Source organism: Triticum urartu, chromosome 1A (genome assembly GCF_056163025.1).
Source record: "Triticum urartu cultivar PI428250 chromosome 1A, HENAU_Tu73, whole genome shotgun sequence".
Taxonomy (NCBI): domain Eukaryota; kingdom Viridiplantae; phylum Streptophyta; class Magnoliopsida; order Poales; family Poaceae; genus Triticum; species Triticum urartu.
Genome location: NC_141873.1, coordinates 212,530,779 through 212,543,060, shown reverse-complemented (window position 1 = coordinate 212,543,060; position 12,282 = coordinate 212,530,779). Strand labels below are relative to the sequence as shown.

Genomic DNA, 12,282 nt, shown 5'->3' with positions numbered 1-12,282 from the left:
GATGATTTGGCTAGGAACGACGATAGAGTTTCTCTTGAAATTGATTCTTGAAAATTAGATCTATTCCACCCAAGCATGATATTAATGAATCTACGAAATCTATGAGAATTTCCATAGATGAGTGAAAAGAAAGAACCGCTAAGATGCGTGCTAAGCGAGATTGGTTTGTAAAAGAGCATTCTTCTAGTTTTTTGTGAAAATAATGATGAAGATCTTAAAGTGATTGATGCGACTCCTATTGAATATTTGTTTTCTAATATAAATCTTGATAAAGATGGGACTGGAGATGATTCAACTTTAGTTAAAATGTGTCCCAATAATTTGGTGTTTATAGATCTTGATGCAAAAATTGATAAAAGTGGGATTGGAGAGGTCAAATCTTTAAGTAGGGATGCACCCACTCTTTTGGATTTCAAGGAATTTAATTATGATATTTTTTCTTTAATAGATTGTATTTCCTTGTTGCAATCCATGTTGAATTCTTCTCATGCTTATAATCCAAATAAAGCTTTTACTAAACATATCGTTGATGCTATGATGAAATCTTTTGAAGAAAACTTTATGATGAGTGGGAACCTACTATTAATATTAACATTAAAGATTATGAGTGCCCTGCTTTGTGTGATTTGGGTGGTAGCGTTTTCATGATCACAAAAACTTTATGTGATGTGTTAGGTTTTCGTGAATTTGATGATTGTTCTTTAAATTTGCATCTTGCGGATTCCACTATTAAGAAACCTATGGGAAGAATTAATTATATTCTTATTGTTACAAATAGGAATTATGTTCCCATAAATTTCATTGTTCTTGATATAGATTGCAATCCTATATGTATTAATATTCTTGGTAAACCTTTCCTCAGAACAATTGGTGCAATTATTGATATGAAAGAAGGAAACATTAGATTTCATTTCCATTAAGGAAAGGCATGGAACATTTCCTAGAAAGAAAATTAAGTTGCCATATGAATCTATTATGAGAGCTACTTATGGATTGCATACCAAAGATGACAATATCTAGATCTATGTTTTTATGCCTAGCTAAGGGTGTTAAACAATAGCGCTTGTTGGGAGGCAACCCAATTGCCGGTGCAACAAACCCTGGGTCTGTTGCCTAGACTCTGCATAGGCATGGGAGATTACGGCACCAACCCAAGTCAGGGCAAAAGAGACCAAGATCTTCAAAGAACCAACATGCAGATCAAGAGGACCAAGATCAAGCCAGAGAAGCGGGATGTCACCAGGAGAAAAGTCTCCCTTGCCGGGCAGGCGAGCTCGGCGAGGGCGGGGTTGACCCTGGAAGAGAACATCCTAGACGTCCCGGCAGGGCCTGCCGGGACTCGTGGAGGCAAAACCACCGCACCCAACTACTCCGCCACGACCGACATCATCAATCGATGCGGTGTTAAGCTGCAAAGTGACTAAGTGACATCCATTCGCCACATGGCGGCCTCTTTCTACAGGAGAAGCCTACAAGAGACACCCGTGAGCAGCAGTTATCACAGGAGATAGGGCTTCTATAGAGGGAACTTAATATCGTTGCAGCAGCTGGTAGATCCCATGGTTCGGTTGGGGTAGATCCCGACGTGCTTGCTCACAGGGATCGTAACCATGACATTCTGCTTCGAAAACTTGTTGACTCTGTAGAAAGCAGTGATAAAGTACTTGTAGAGATGTCAAGGCTACTGATATTAGAAAGCAGGTTCCATGTTGGCAGCAACTTCAATCTGGAAGATTCTAGGTCTAGTCTGGAAGCCAGTTTCGCCAACGAAGCAGAAATTGTTTTTACAACAGTGTCAAGCAGCGGGTGCAAGTTATTTTCTCACCTTAGTAATTGTTTTGATATGGTTGTTATCGATGAGGCTGCTCAGGCAAGTGAAGTTGGAGTCCTCCGTCCACTTGCACTTGGTGCCGCTAGATGTGTCTAGGTAGGTGATCCACAGTAGCTCTCTCCCACTGTTATTAGTAAAGCGGATGGAACTTTACTCTATAGCAGGAGCCTTTTTGAGAGGTTTCAGTAGGTTGGTTGCCCTACCATTTTGTTGTCAGTGCAATATCGGATGCATCCCCAGATCCGAGAGTTTCCATCACGATACTTCTATCAAGGCCGCCTTATAAACAGTGAAAGTGTTGTCAAACTGCCTGATGAGTTGTATTACAAAGATGCATTAATGGCACCGTACATATTTTATGACATCTCACATGGTCGTGAGTCTCATAGAGGTGGATCATCTTCATACCAGAATGTTCATGAACTTCAGTTTGCATTGCATTTATATGAGCATCTTCAGAAGCTTGTGAAAGTTAATGGTGGTAAGAAGGCATCTGTTGGTATAATTGTTGGGGAACACAGTAATTTCAAAAATTTCGTATGCACATGCAAGATCATGGTTATGCATAGCAACGAGAGGAGAGAGTATTGTCTATGTACCCTCACAGACCATAAGCGGAAGCATTATGACAACGCGGTTGATGTAGTCGTACGTCTTCGCGATCGACCGATCCTAGTACCAAAAGTACGACACCTCCGCGATCTGCACACGTTCGGCTCGATGACGTCCCACGAACTCATGATCTAGCAGAGTGTTGAGGGATAGCTCCGTCAGCACGACGGCATGATGACGGTGATGATGATGCTACCGGAACAGGGCTTCGCCTAAGCACCGCTACGATATGACCGAGGTGGATTATGGTGGAGGAGGGCACCGCACATGGCTAAGAGATCAATGATCAACTTGTGTGTCTATGGGGTGCCCCCTGGCCACGTATATAAAGGATGGAGGGAGGAGGAGGCCGGCCCTCATAGGGCGCCCCCAAAGTGTGGAGTTCTACTTGGACTTCTAGTCCTAGTAGGATTCCACCTCCTACATGGAATAGGAAAACGGGAAGGGAGAAGGAGAAGGAAGGAAGGGGGCGCCCCCTTTGCCTAGTCCAATTCGGACCAGTCCATAGGGAAGGGGCACGTCCACACTTGAGGCCTTTCTCTCCTTTCCCGTATGGCCCATTAAGGCCAATACGAATTCTTGTAACTCTCCGGTACTCCGACAAATACCCAAATCACTCGGAACCTTTCTGATGTCCGAATATAGCCTTCCAATATATCGATATTTACGTCTCGACCATTTTGAGACTCCTCGTCATGTTCCCGATCTCATCCGGGATTTCGAACAAACTTCGGTGATCAAATCACATAACTTATAATACAAATCGTCACAGAACATTAGGCGTGCGGACCCTACGGGTTTGAGAACTATGTAGACATGACCGAGTCACATCTCCGGTCAGTAACCAATATCGGAACCTGGATGCTCATATTGGCTCCTACATATTCTACGAAGATCTTTATTGGTCAAACCGCATAACAACATACGTTGTTCCCTTTGTCATCGGTATGTTACTTGCCCGAGATTCAATCGTCGGTATCTCAATACCTAGTTCAATCTCGTTACCAGCAAGTCTCTTTACCCGTTTCGTAATGCAACATCCCATAACTAACTCATTAGTCACATTGCTTGCAAGGCTTATAGTGAGGTGCATTACCGAGAGGGCCCAGAGATACCTCTCTGACAATCGGAGTGACAAATTCTAATCTCGATCTATGCAACTCAACCAACACCATTGGAGACACCTATGGAGCACCTTTATAATCACCCAGTTACGTTGTGACATTTGGTAGCACACAAAGTGTTCCTCCGGCATTCAGGGGTTGCATGATCTCATTGTCATAGGAACATGTATAAGTTATGGAGAAAGCAATAGCAACAAACTAAACGATCATCGTGCTAAGCTAACGGTTGGGTCAAGTCAATCACATCATTCTCTAATGATGTGATCACGTTAATCAAATGACAACTCATGTCTATGGTTAGGAAACATAACCATCATTGATTCAACGAGCTAGTCAAGTAGAGGCATACTAGTGACATTCTGTTTGTCTATGTATTCACACATGTACTAAGTTTCCGGTTAATACAATTCTAGCATGAATAATAAACATTTATCATGATATAAGGAAATATAAATAACAACTTTATTATTGCCTCTGGGGCATATTTCCTTCAGTCTCCCACTTGCACTAGAGTCAATAATCTAGTTCACATCGTCATGTGATTTAACACCAATAGTTCACATCTTTATGTGATTAGTTCACATCTCCATGTGACTAACACCCAAAGGGTTTACTAGAGTCAATAATCTAGTTCACATCTGTCGGGGATATACCCCGCGGTATGACCCGACCGGAAGTATGACCCGGCCGGACTTGGTGATTCATTGGTGACCCGCCCTGGTTTGGCCACTCACTAAGTGACCCGCCCGGATTTCTCCACTCACTAATGACCCAGCCGAGCCAGGTGACTCATTGGTGACCCGGCCGGCGGACCAGAGGAGCAACAAGACCCGGTGGCCCAAGCAAACAGTTCATGGAAGGCCGGCTCGTATTATGGTGGGCCGGATTAAGAGGAAAGCATAAGGAATACTCCCTTACAAAGGAAGCAAGACTAGGACTCCACTTGTAATAGAGTAATCCTAATCCTAATAGGACTAGTCATGTAAACCGCCCCTTCAACATATATAAGGAGGGGCAGAGCACCCCAAGAGGGAGAAGATTGACAAGTTCCACAAGTTGGACAAGTTAGGTTTAGACAATAACTCTCGAGATAGAGCACTCTTGTAACCGTGATCATCATCATAAATATCAATGAAGCAGGATGTAGGCTTTTACCTCCACCGTGAGGGGCCAAACCTGGGTAAAACATCGTGTCTCTCGTCCCGCTCAACCCCTCTCAAGCTACCACATAGATGCGTTGGCCTCGCGACTAAGTCCTGACACTAAGGACATCTGCCGTGACAATTCTTCGACAGTTGGCGCCCACCGTGGGGCCTGCGCACGGTGGTGTTGAGTTCTTGAAGGGATCTTTTTTATGGATCGAGAAGTTCACAATTTTTGGGCTCAACGAGAGCCGGCGTGGAAAATCCACATCAACTATAAAGTTCATCAGTCAAGATTGATGAAGCGTTCTGCGGCAGCGGATATGAAATTAAGATTGATTTTAGGGTTACATGCTGTACGGCCGCCTCACGCGTCGTGGTAATCCGAAGAGTCCAAAACAAAAGTTTTTGGTGACAACAGATTTTAGGGTTGTGTGCTGTACGGCAAGGATGATTACAAGTCGCCGAAGAAAGCATATCACACCGGAAGTACCGCAGTCGTCCCAAGTTTTTTCACTGTTCCACGTCCGTGATTCTTAGACTTCAAGTCCTAAAGGGAATAAATTGCTGCTGCTGCTACCTTTCCTTGACGTGAAGATTGATCAAGTTCAAAAGTACGCTGTAGCATCTTCGACTCATACGTGATCTGAAACCAAAGTCAGTTATTTCCTTTGGTCAAGCTTTGATTGATACACGCACACAAGGAAGCTACCAAGAGACGGAGACCGAGTCAAGAAATATGGAAGAAAATTACTATGTGAGTCCGCCTAAGAGAAAAAAAATTCAAAGGACAAAGGGGCCATGACCCGGAAACAGGGCCGGCCACGACCCGGACTCCTCGGCAATTTGAGTTTCCACTGCTGAGCTGCCCGCGGCCCTGGGCCGCCACGCGGAGCTGCCGTCGACCGCGCCAGGCTAGCATCACCACTGCCCTGAGCCACCTTGTTGAGCGGCGCGGCGCCTCGCGCGTCCGCCGCCATTTTCGCCCTTGTGGAAAGCCGCCTCGTCTCGAGTCGCCGCTCCCGCCGGGTTCTGTCTCTGAGACGCCGGCCTTATTTCTTCCAACAAGAGCCACCACGGCCCCTACCGGAGCAGGCCTCGGGCCACCCCTGCTTGTGGGTTGCTGCCTCCACTGGCGTCACTTCTGTAGGTGCGCCAAGTCGCTGTATGGCCTCTCCTTGTTAGCAACCCACTACTCAGATACACTCAATCACTTAGGCATTACAAGTTTGTGGTGGTTTTGATGTACATCGAGAGAGGATTGAGAGGAGCCAGAGGTAGAAGAAAGAGAGCCAGAAGAAGCCGCCGCCACCAAGCCTGATCCTACGCGGATGGTCTGCTCGTTGCTTCCTCCTAGGTATAAGTAGCTGCAGCGCTTGAGGATTCCCAGTCGGGCCAGGCCCAAGTGATGTCCAGAGGCAAGCTTACATACACGTATGGGCTAGGGAAGGGCCCTGACATCCCCCCTTTCTTCAAATTCGGCTTGACCCCAAGCCGACTCCACCGAGAACCGCCCGGATCCCATTGCACTCAATGGTCTTTGACTGGCTCGACGTCCCGGTGGTGGCCGAGGACATGGTAGACTTCAGTGAGATATTTGTAGTTGTGATCATTGTCGGCATCGTTGTGGCTGAAGTCGTGGTAGTAGCGGTGGCGCCAAAGTCGTGGTAGTAGCGGTGGCCAATGGGGGCTTGCTCAAAGAATGTAGCCAGAACTGTGACACCCCTCCCTCGTTGAAATTTTTCTCGCCGCAACCACGCACCAGATATACCAATGTTATCTGGAAGGAGCAAGAATCCTCTAGCAGAAGTATGTAACCCCGGATCCTTTGAATAGAGTGCAGCACAAAAACAAGATGGAACACATTCAGCATGAATTGGGGCATCTAAGACTGGTATACATTGGCCGTGTAGCACTCTTGCACACAAGGTCGGCTGATTACAAATCTGTGGAACATTTTCCTCGATAAATATATGAGCAGAACTACTTGAAAACCATTGCCGTTGTGAACCTGTGACTAGGACATGCCAAGAAATTCCATTGATATGTCGGTCAGGCAAAAACAAAGACTGAATCACCTCTGATTTTGTTGTGTGGCAGAAGAACATACTGGGTAATAATCATGCGATAAGCACTTCCTTGCCACCAAATATCATGCTGTCATGTGAATAAATTCCACTCCTCTCAAATTCTTCTTTTCACAAAAAATGCCAATTCATTGATATATCCATACGCATCATAGTGCCCTGCACTACTTCATGACCACCACTGATTTTGGTAACACATCCCAGGCTAGTACGTCTTCCATACTCATACTGACGCATTTGATCTAAAATACTAGTACGAGGACTAGCTGTATAAGGCTCAACTCCAGACTGCCCCAATATACCAATATTGGCCACAGATGATGAGACCTCCCTTCCATGAAGGATGGCGCTTGCCTGACCAAAAACTTCCAGCCTCTGTAACACTCCCAGGATGGCCATGGAAGCGGTCGCAACTTTATTCTGCTGTACATGTTCTCAAGAGGAGGACCAATTAGTGAAGATGCGAACCAGCCGGGAGTGAAGCTCAGCTCATCTAGAAGACGGGATGGTGTAGGCAGTGGCCGCACCCATCGATGCACAGTTTGGAACAGGATTGACGCTGCCCATCGTGTCCATGACGACAGACTGGAGTTGGTGTCAATGTAGTCATCTGGTGGGTCACCGGTAAGTAATGCTGACCGCACCTGCACAGCTTGGCAATTGCATGAAAACGATGGCCATGGTGGCTTCAGTTGGATTGTCTGTTGACTGAAATTGAACAGTGATCCTGGCTTTGGTTGGCTCTCACAATCGGCGCCAGGTATGTCATAACCTTGTAGCTCAGTTGAAACAGACAACCTCCATTCCGCAGCACTCGAGTTCACATTCTCCATTAATTGCAGTATCATCTGACGAGGAATAGAAATGACTCTTAAGATCATATGGATGCAACAAACAACCTTCTCAGAATGTCGTGGTTTCTGTTGCTTAGTTTGCAGATACCTCCATGATTCTCTTTGGAAATTTAGAACACCAAAAAAATGCTTCATCGCATAAGTAACTAGCTACCCTACATACTTCAGATGCACATCTGCCTGAAAGCAATCAATAGACGGCCATGGTCTTGGCCTGAACATGCGCCCTTTTTGACTGATCAACACTCGCAAAGGTGGAGGCCATAGCTCATAATCCAGATTAGCAAAAGGTAGTACTACCAAGCACTGTGTCATTGTCTTCAGACAAATAGTAAACAACCACTGTATTTTTACAATCTAAGGAAAGCACTGACTGGAATCCTCAATTACACGGGTAATAGGCCATTGTGAATTAGCAGTAATAAACACTCTGGTCATACGATTGCTATGCTTGAGCAAATAACCACCTGGATTCCAAGGGAATAATGACAGTGTGCAATCTGAATCAAACTGCCCCGATGAACATAACTCACCGAAATTAGCTCCTACTAGTGGTGGCCATGTTAGACACGGTTCAGACCTCATATGCTCCTCAAATACCAACTGGGCCTCGAACGAAACAAAACATGCGTCTCGGGGACTGAAATGTCCATACCAAGTTGATGGGTTCAGGACGAGTGTAAGTACTGTCAGCTTTGCATCATCTTTGTGCTCCTTCACATTAGCAGCAGCGTCTTCAGGCTTGTCAAACGGCATTAGCTCCAACACTTGCTGTACATCCTTGTGTCTTGATGGCAGTGAATATTCAGGGCTGCCGGAGTTGGAGCTAGGCCACACCAGCGACCCAGTGAATGCAGACGCGGTGGGAGAGCTGACATCGATGGCGACAACACCTTGGCATGTGCCACACACCTCCAGGGACACGATCTCAGGGAAGATTTCGATGGGGGTCACCGTATGCGTGAGCTCCGCAATGGCATCATCCAGGACGAGTCTCAAACCCTCATTGAGGATGTCGGTTGTGGCGACCTGGTGCGAGCGTTCCATCGAATAGGTGATGTGCGCCATCGCGATGCAGGCAGGGGGCGCGTCATGGATGACCTGGAGGACCTCCTGGGGCTTGGTGGTGGAGGAGATGCCGTGGAAGACGGCGAGCTCGGTGACGACTTCTGGAAATGCCACCACAGATGTGTACTCGTCCGTGCCCACGACCGGGACGTGGCAGTCGCTGTTGAGGGAAGACTTGGGCGTGCTGGTGCTGGCCGCCACAGGGATGTTGACGGCCCCGACGGACTCTTCGTCATGACCAGAGATGGCCACGGTGGAGTTGTTGAGGTCGACCACGGGCTCGGGGCCGAATGCAGCGGCGGTGTCACGGTTGTCCTTGACAACGGTTGGTGAAGGAGAAGACGGGGCTGGCAACACGTCGAGTGTAGCGTACCACATCTGCAGGCGACAACACCGATAGTAGATGCAGCGGCCATCCCAGTACGCGAATGCGTGAGCCGCTGCGTGCGCCGAATTGAATTGAACATCCGCCGCTACACAAGGCTCTCCATCCTCCGATTTTGTTTGGGGATACACCACCAACTGCTCTACACCAAAGGGAGCGAAGAGGGAATACAATACATCGGTAGTGATTGGGTAAATCGCTTGCTCCACGACCAAGCTGAGAACCTGATGTGAGGACATTTGGTGGCTAAACATTTGATCGAACAGGTTGAAGGTGGTGATTCGGGAAAAAAATTGGGGGCAGGAAGAATGGTGGCCTGGCTCTGAATACGAGATGTTAGCAACCCACTACTCAAATACACTCAATCACTTAGGAATTACAGGTTTGTGGTGGTTTTGATCTACATCGAGAGAGGATTGAGAGGAGCCAGAGGTAGAAGAAAGATAGCCAGAAGAAGCCGCCGCCGCCAAGCCTGATCCTACGCAGATGGTCTACTCGTTGCTTCCTCCCAGGTATAAGTAGCTGCAGCGCTTGAGGATTCCCAGCCGGGCCAGGCCCAAGTGATGTCCAGAGGCAAGCCCACATACACGTATGGGCTAGGGAAGGGCCCTGCCACTCCTCAAGCTGCCGAGAGCCGCCTCGGCCTCACTTCGCCTCGCTTCCCGTGTGGCCTCGAGCCTCCAATCGCCACCTCCATCTTGACCTGGCGTCAAAATTCGTTGTTTGCCTCTGCGACTATGGGTCACACGTCGCCTCCACTGGTCTGCCTAAGCCACCCCGGGCTCTGCTTGAGCCGCCGCCACACGCCGAGTCGCCTCGATCATAACCTGCTACATCGCTCCTCTATCGCGGTCGGCCGCAGTCGCTGCCCTTCATCTTGAGCCAGTTGATGTTGAGTCGCCCCGTGTCACGCTGGCCCTGCTGCTTTGAGTCACCTGTCCGAATCAGACAAGGAAACCGGGAAGGCGCAGGTCCAGACTACCTCTACTCCCGAAGATTGAGAACCTCGCCAAGATGATAGAAGATTTTGAGATAATGTTAGTGGTGAGAAATGATCTGAAGATGCAGCCATGCAGCACTGTGTTTAAAAAATTCAAATAGAGAGCACCAAGGTCAGACGGAGAGTTGTGTCCAAGTTAAGCATAAAGCAAGGAACCTATGCTTGTTTTTCAACTATGAGTGCGTGCGCTGAAGCTATGGCGGATAAACACCAATACTATGCAATCAGGTGTTGCTGTTGGTTTTTCGGGTTAAAAATAAATAAACGCATTTTGCGCCGGAAGCCGCCTCGGGTTGACCTCGTTTCTACGGCCTTGCCATCCTCCATCGTCCTCATTGCAAGTTTATATTCTAACAAAACTGAAAAAAGAATGAGCACCTATCTAAAGGAATGTACAGCGGGATTCAGTGTTCAACAGTGGCCAAGTCGCCACTCCCAGCGCGCCCTCGCTGCAAAGGTTAATTAAACTCAATTAAGCCGGCGGTTGTCGTTACACTGTCTCAATATCAAGACTGCAAGCAGAGTCAAAGAGCAGCAGCTATGGTCGGACGTTCCTTCTGTAAACTCTGCCGAGCACTGTCCATTACTTCATGCGAGGATCAAGGAGAAAAGCCACACAAGTGGTCATCAATTTGTGCTATTCAATACTAATAGCCGCATGCGTGTCAAACGAGTTGAGGCGGCCATTTTACACGACGAAGAACAGACTGTCAAGACAGACTCCCACACAGTACCAACTTCGTTGTTACATCACTCACAGACATTTTGATGGACAGTAAATCACATGGAAATCATCTACGTAAGCAACCCACTGATATATTGCTCGATCTAGCACTCAACTCACGAATTCAGGTAGCAATTTAGGGTTACAATCTCTGGATACAAGAATTGGGGAAAACAGAGAAAGGGAAAGAGAGCCGCCGTCGGTTCTGTGCCGTGATCCACTGGATACCTAACTCCAGCGGAGAGATGCGTATAAGTAGCTGGTGGCATCACACCCAATCGGGGCCGCTGATGTTACAGTTGGGCCGGTTCTGTCTGATGGGCCGAGCTGCAGGCGAGGCCGGCCCATTGCTGGGTGCTGGCGTTGGGCTACTTGTGGCCTTGACACCCCCTCCTTCTTATGATGAGGCTTGCCCCCAAGCCTCTGCAGCAGGGAATCAAGCTTGTAGTTCTTCCTTGTCTTCCCAGGTGTCGCCGATCGCTGCGGTGTCAGACCATCGAACCAGGACTTGTTCAACCATGCTGTCATGCTTGCGATGCCAGCACGAAGCTAGGACCTGGACTGGGACTAAAGGTATATCAGTAGCAATGGGGAGTTGTTGTTGAACCGACGTACCTGGCAGGACAGCTTTTCTCAACAGCGAGACATGGAAAACAAGGTGAACAGTTGCGTTCGATGGTAGCTCCAGTTGATAAGCTACTGGATTAACCTTGGCGATGATGGAATATGGTCCATAATACCGGAAAGAGAGCTTGTGATTAGCTCGTTTGGCCACTGAAGTTTGCACATACGGCTGTAGTTTCAGATAAACCTTGTCGCCGACCTCGAACACACGCTCAGAGCGCTTCTTGTCTGCCTGCTGTTTCATACGCAAGCAAGCTTGCTGTAGGTGTTGTTGCAGAAGGTCTTGAATGGTGGAGCGCTCATCGAGCCAAGTTTGCAACGTGGGGACAGAACAGCAAGAGGTCGCAGTGATGCCCCAATGGCGAGGTTCACGACCAAACATAGCCATGAACGGTGTCATGCCAATGGCCGAATGCGGCGCGGCATTGTACCAGAACTGTGCCAGGGGAATCCAATGACTCCATCGCTTGGGGCATGAATGCGTGAAACAGCGAAGGAAGGTTTCAAGGCACTGGTTTACGCGCTCTGACTGCCCGTCAGTTTGCGGGTGGTTTGATGTGCTCATGTGGAGATCAGTACCAGCATGGTGAAAGAGTTCTTGCCAAAAATGGGAAGTAAAAACAGGATCACGATCTGAAACAATGGATTGAGGGAGCCCATTGACAGGATAGATCGTTGCATGTAGAGGAGGGCAACGTGCGAAGCAGTGTACGGGTGGGCAAGCGGCAAGAAGTGAGCAAACTTGGTCATTTTATTGACCAAAACCCAAATGCAATTGTACTAACCTGATTATGGGAGACCGTCGATGAAATCCATCATGATCATATCCCA

The 12,282-nt window shown here is 47.8% G+C and overlaps 1 pseudogene; it reads left to right on the top strand.

Annotated features, from left to right (window-relative positions):
* Positions 1–1,130: 1,130 nt before the first annotated feature.
* Positions 1,131–12,282, top strand: part of LOC147990619 (putative helicase MAGATAMA 3) — a 118,287-nt pseudogene continuing 107,135 nt past the window's right edge.